Raw genomic sequence first — 7,006 nt, forward strand, 5'->3', positions numbered from 1 at the left:
TCTGCTTAATTTCCTGCTAGCCAGACATGATCACATCAATTTCCTTTATAGGCAACTGTTACACAATTACAAGTTTGGGAGAGAACTCATTTTAGACTCTGAACACTGGAACCATGAGTTAATTGGGCACCCCCTACCTGGAGGGAACAATAACTCCTGACCAGGTTGGAAAGTTTATCATGAAGAATGTGGAAGATAAGTTACAAAAAAGATTAAGAAATTGAATCACATCTTTTAAAAATTCTTTTTGCTGCTGTTTTGTGTGTGTGTGTGTGTGTGTGTAGAAAAGAATTTTGCCAAGGGAAAATAATTTAATTTTTTTTATTAAAAAAAAAAATCCCCAAATAAAAAGAAGATTGGCTCCTGGCAAAATATATATGTGTATGTGAATGTTATCTCTATGGCCATCCAACTTCCCTCAGGCAGAGGAAACAGTTAAAGTAACTGTTGTGTTCCTTCATTATTTTTAACAGTTCATCGCTGCTCTTGATCTCTTTGCTACATCTCTAAAGAAATTATAGTTTAAATTTGCCTGGACTTAAGCTTTCTATAAATGGATTCCTATGCTTTCTTTTGTGATTTGCTTTTTCCCTTCAGACTTGTGTCTCTAGGTTCATCTGTGTTGACACATGCAGTGTGGACCATCCTTTGCACTGTGGAATTACAGTCTTCCATTGTACAACTACTGAAACTCTTTTATCCATTCTATGATTAATGTGCATTTGAGTTGTTTCCAGGGTTTTATTGTTGTGGGAAAACTCCAATCTTCTCGTGTGTGTCTCCAGATGCACATGTGCAACAGCTTCTCTCGGCTGTGTACCTAAGAATGAGACTGCTGAGCCAGAGGGGATATTTTCCCAAGTAGTTGTACAATAACCCACCCACAAGAAACAGAAGAGAGCTCTGTGGCCCAACCTTGCCAAGACTTGATATTTTCCAACTTTTAAAAACTTTGGCCAAACTGAAGAGTAAAAAAATGGCTTCTCATTGTGGTTTTAATTTGTAAGTCTTTGATTTCTAATAAGGTTACTAATGTTTTTGGTTTACATTCCTACTGCATTATTTTTTTTTCTATTGATTTAAAGATTTTCTTTATATATTCTGGACTCTATCCTTGGTTGTATATCTGTAAATATCTTTTGCCAGTTTGTGACCTATATTTTTCTCTTTGTATGTGTGTGTGGTACATATTATGAATAGAACTTAGTGGGTAGGAGTGCTGTCATCTGAACCCAGGGCCTCATGCATGCTAGACAAGCACCCTACCACTGAGTACAACTCCAGGCCCGAGTAGACACACTTCATTTTAATGTAGTCAAAATTATCCACCAGTTCCTTTATAGTTTGTACTAGTCTCTCTTGTTTAAGAAATTTTTCCTTATCTGGAAGTTGTAAACAAATTCTGTGGGTTTTTTTTTTTTTTTTTTTTTAAAGTTTTTACTTTCACCTCTGGGTCTTTAGTCCATGTGGATGATTCATTTGTGTACTAAGAGAACAATCTCTAGAATAAGAGATTTTTAAAAATCTGATTTGCAGAAGTTTTGCTATTTCAGTGATAGGCAAATTTAGGAATAAAAGAAATTGAGTAAAGGAAAAAAATGTCTTTATGAAATATTTTATCCTCTCATTACCAACTTGTGATGCCTGCTTTGTCACATGTTGGATGTCCTTATTCACACGGTTATTCCTGAGATTGTAAGCTGTTTATCCATTTACTTAAAAAACTGAATTCCTCCTATACAACAGGTGGTGTTCCATGTCTTGACACAACAGAGAACAAAGGAAATCCCTGTCTTTATGTAGTTTACACTACAGATATACACAAGCAAAATACTGTATATAGTATGTCAAACAGTCCTAAGTTGCTATGGAGAAACTAAGACCGAGAAGAGCACTAAGGACAGTGTTGGCTGGGGGAGCAGATGTTAGATGGCATTTGAGATGAGACCCAAAGACAGTGAAGGAGGCAGTGAAGCTGCGATGAGAGCCATCACATCGTGCTATCTCATAAGCTACTGGGTTAATGTGCACCCTGCGTGAAGACTGTATGGATTTTTGTGGCTTTATAATAAATCCGAACAGGTGGCCTGAGTCTTCTGCCTGTGTCTTCTCCAATTGAACTTCAACTGTTCTTCACCATTTACTTTCCCATTTAAATTTCAGAAGCTACTCATGAAGTTGCAAAGCAAAACAAAAAACAACAAACGCTGGTTTGGATTTTGGTTTCCCAGTGAATCCAGAGGTTAATCTGAAAGTGAATGACATCTCTATCCCTTTGAGTCTCCCAGATCATGAACTCATAGTGTACCTTTCTATTTCTTTAGCTCTTCTTTAGTGATCTCAGTCCTGCCTGTCTCCAGTCTCATTCCCTCTCCCCCTCCCACTTTTTTTTTTTTTTTTTTTTTTTTTGCACTGGGGAGTGAACCTAAGGGTACTCTGCTACCAAGCTCATCCCTAGCCCTTTTTATGTTTGTTGTTTGTTTGTTTATTATTTTTAATTTTTTGCAGTGTTGGGGATTGAACCCAGGGCCTCACACATGCCAGGCAAACACTTCACCAATGAGTCACATCCCCAGCTCATTCAGCCACTCCCTGGAGTCCCCTGTACACACGCCATTCTAAATGGCTTCCATCTCCCCAAGTTACCATGTCTCTTTTGCTTTGTATAGAGTGTTCTATTCTGTCTGAAAGGCCCTTCTGCCCTCTCTCTCCTTCACCTCACTAACTCAAACTTCTTGTTCAGCACTGGTTTAGGACTCGTCTTCAGAAAGACTTTACTAAGGGGGTGTTCACTTTCTATGTCCTCTGACACCTATTTTAGTGTTTCCTCTAGTTTATGCTCTAAAAGCCTAACTAACTGCCCACTTTTATGTCTCTACAGTTATAAATTAGCAACTGCAGGGCAATGACTTGTTCTTTATCAAGGTACTATGAATCTCCAATTAATACTTGTTAGATAGGTGAATGTTAAAATCTGTGGGTTTCTAATGTAGCTGGGTGTTATTGTGATGATTGCCCTTGGCAGAATCAAGAAGAGCCTGAGTTCCTGAGTACATGGTGCTCCTGGGAGTTTCTCTCAGTGCTGTTCTTACTGGAACCTTGAAAGTTGCCACTCCTTATAACTTCTAGTACATTCTGACAACTTCTGACCAAATTACTAAAAACTGTCTACCTTATGCACAGGAATTTAAGGGTTCAAATAATAAATTCTTGTATTTGAAGATGACTATCCTTTTAGAAAACTCCATACCTGAGAATGGAACCTGTTTTAGGCAGGATGTTTAGCACAGAAGTCCTGTTCCTTCATTAGGGCAACTCTCAAGGGCTGTGTGTACGGACTAACTACCTCATTGTTGATGAAGATTAGAAGGTTCTGAGTTTAAACTGTGTATTTTGAGAGTGAATTTCAAATAATTGCGTTTTCCCCCTCTACCAGGTTACATGGTAGAATCTAAAGCTTCATTCCTTGGCATTTCTGCCTGATGCAAAAGCAACACTTTCTTCCCCCAAAGATGCAGCCATAGTGTTACTTGTCTTTGCAGGGTGCTAGTGTAGTTTGCATAGTTTTCTCTGTCTCTTGCTAATCCTAGGCTGACATCTGAGGGCTTTCCCTGGTTTTATTATCATTGCTGCAATGCTTTGTCCACCAGGGTGTTGCAACTTTTTTTTTTTTTTCCCCTTACTGAGCATGTGATTTAATGGAACTGTATCAGCAATGACATCACCACCCTAATCACTTTGGTACTTGACATCTTAGCTTATCAATGGAAGCATTGTCAGAAACCATACAAGGTTAAGACCCATTGAGTTCAGAGGGTTTGTACAGTTATGTGGACTGAGAATTCTCAAAGAACATGCTTCATGGCATGTAAAGTTAACCACAAATATGTTCTTAAATTCAATAGTGCTAAACATTCCAATTTATTTGTTCACAAGGGTGGGGGTTGAGAAGGAATTTAATACAAAAACAAAGATAAATGATGGAATACATTAAATTTAATGATGTGTTACAACAAATAAGATTATCTGAGAACGAATTGTTCTCAATCTTGGCAGGCCACTGAGTTTCAAATGCACCTATTGATATAATAGAAATGAAACAGCCTTGAAAGTATTAGTAGCTGCTTTTGGTGCGGGGCGGGGGGGTGGATTTGTTTCTTCTGCAATTTCACAATAAGAAGATAGATATAAAACTTGCAGACAAGGCTATCGTCAGAAACTGAACCATAATTCTCCTGAAACTTTAGAGGTATTGTTTAGTCTCAACCTCCTTGAAAAATTGTTCACTTTGTGTCTTTTTTTGGGAGGGTAACAGAGATTGAACTCAGGGGTACTTGACCACTGAGCCACATCCCCAGCCCTATTTTGTATTTTATTTAGAGACAGGGTCTCACTGAGTTGCTTAGCACCTCACTTTTGCTGAGGCTGGCTTTGAACTCAGGATCCTCCTGCCTCAGCCTCCCAAGCCACTGGGATTACAGATGTGTACCACTGTGCCTGACTCACTTTGTGTCTTTATCCAACTTTTGTTCAAAGATTTTTTTCCTGCCTCATGTTACTTTTGTAAAATAGCAGATCCAGCTCTAACTGTTGGTTGATATGGAGCCATATATAAATATTTAATATGGTGGCTGACACAGAATCCACCAGCTCTGAAATACCTCCTTAAAGGACCTGAAATTCCCATCCTTTGAGATATTTCTTTGGGTAAAAACAGTCTCCAGTGGTTTCCATAAGAGGGTCCCATTAATGCATGTTGATAGAAAAGAGAAGGCATCAGGTCCTGTCCTCTTTCACCAAACCTGCTAACAAGCAGCTTGGATCATTATATTGATTCTTTTGTTCTTATTTTTGTTTGATCGGGTTTGGCTTGGTTTCAGTTTGTGTGTAATTTATTGGGCTCACTAGTTGTCATCTTGGAAATCTGAAAAACAAAAACACATGAAACAGAACAGGTAAGATCTAGTTCTTCACATGTGTAAGAAACTTGTTCCATTCTCCTTAGGGGCTGCCCCAATGCTGAAGAAGGAGCTTGAAGCAGAAATAAATGTGGCACTCACAGATGAGAACTCCAGCTGTGCCTGGGTCAGGAAGCCAGTGAAGAAACTTGTTGGAAAGGCAACTGAAGGTAGATAAAGTCAACACAGTGATAGTTTTGGGGAAAGAATCAGAAGAGAAACAATCCCTGGGGTGGGTTGTGGAACCTCAGACAGGATGCTAACAGCAGCTTCTCGTGTTGTTGCTGAAGTTGGTCTTGTGTCCCACCAATTTTCAGGTGAAACTGTATGAACTCCTTGATGGGCTGAATGTTGAGCAATTACGGGAAGGATAAACTTCATTTTGTTTTCTGAGGATGCTTTCTGTTGGCTCAACTACCACAGGTACTAGAGAAACAAATATTTAAATTCAGGATTTAGGTTCTGACCAGACCTTTGGAACCTCTATCAAAAGTACAGCTATTCTGAAAACAATCATATTTTTCACTGTTCCTCTACTTTTACTCAAAAATAGTGATCAAATTTACAAGCCGTCAGCAAAAGTGTGCTGAATACTGAGTTCAAATGGTGGGTTTGCTCTCTGAAACCTTAACCTGTTTCTGGGGGTGGGTTGACCTGTGGTTCAGGTCTTTTGTGTGGAAGCAGGAATGGGTGCTGCCCTACAGAGCCTGTTAGCGTGACAGATACAGTCCTCATCTGTTGACCATGGTGTGGCTCATGTTTCATCTAAAGGGATTGCTTTTTCTGAGAGGAACAATCCTTTTTCCTGGGTACAAGTTATACATCTTTTTGCTGTTGTTGTTGTTGTTATATTTTGTAATTTTCTTGGAATCTTCATACAAAGACATTTTATAGTAGTCTTGGTAAAAGTACATAGAAGGAAAACAAAGAGGAATTTTATAGGAGTTTGGGTGAAGTACATAGAAGGGAAAAAAAGAAAGCACATCTAATTCTACAGTTCTGAAAAAATATCTAACTCATGAATTTGTTTCTTTCAAATAAATAGTGTCATGACTTTATCTTATCTCTTTGAAGAAATGCGACTAAATAAATCCAATAAAGCTTGTAGTTCCTTACCATGTTCACTTTATCCTTTGTAAAGAAATTTTAAATGTTTCTATTTGTTTTGCATTTATCAGATCAACTACCGCTCCAACAAATACTGACTCCCCTGCCCTGCCCCACAGCTGAAACTCCTAAAGCTATAGCAAAGTCATTTTGTGGGAAAAAAACACAATTCCAAATAAGATACTTAACTGAAAAAATACATGTCAAACTTGATACCCTCAAAGGGGGAAGTTACAACTGACACTCGGAATTTCTAACATTTAATAAACAAATTTGTCACTTAAAATGGCAACCAGTTTCATGAGTCTGGTCTTGGTTCTACTTTTCTGTGTATTCATGATGGTATTTGTCCAGTTTAGCTAAGAATGGGGGAGGAAATAGAATTAAAAGATCGGGAGTGAACCGCACTTCTAAAATGCAGGCCCACATACATTTCTTTAAACATATATGGAAGATATGCTGATTTTTACCATTAAAAGTAAAAAATAAGAAGCACTGTGTGATCCTCCTCTGACCTGGCATGTTTTAATATGTGTATATAAGAGAATAAAGATTTGCCACAGACCACCCATGGAGACATATTTACCTCTAGGTATGTCAGGTGTGAGAATGCTATTACTTAATCATTCCTGGTGGATCTGGGGTCGTGAGGCAGATTTGCTACATGGTGTGCACAGTCATTTTGCAGTCATTCCTATACTACAGAATAAAGACTTTTCTTGAGAGAATGGAACAAAATACCACATCAGTCATGACTTTCAGAGGCAGAAGGTGAAGCAGGATGCATCCTGGCATGCTGAGACAGGCGGACTGATTTCTACAGAGGAATAATGACAATTAGCTTAGATGACACACCTCAGCCTTTATCCTCTAACCTTCCACTATACTATCCATGGTAACATTTTCACTGTCTCTAACTCTGGATTCAGAATATTTACATT

The 7,006-nt window shown here is 38.4% G+C and overlaps 1 long non-coding RNA gene across 1 annotated transcript; it reads right to left on the reverse strand.

The window, feature by feature from the left end:
* Positions 1-4,314: 4,314 nt before the first annotated feature.
* Positions 4,315-5,121, reverse strand: LOC306657981. The gene is made up of 2 exons (XR_013762940.1): positions 5,061-5,121; positions 4,315-4,924 (listed from the first exon to the last, which is right to left on the reverse strand). It is a non-coding gene; the product is annotated as an uncharacterized lncRNA (long non-coding RNA).
* Positions 5,122-7,006: the final 1,885 nt, after the last annotated feature.

Source organism: Sciurus vulgaris, assembly GCF_902686455.1.
Source record: "Sciurus vulgaris genome assembly, chromosome: 3".
Taxonomy (NCBI): Eukaryota; Metazoa; Chordata; class Mammalia; order Rodentia; family Sciuridae; genus Sciurus; species Sciurus vulgaris.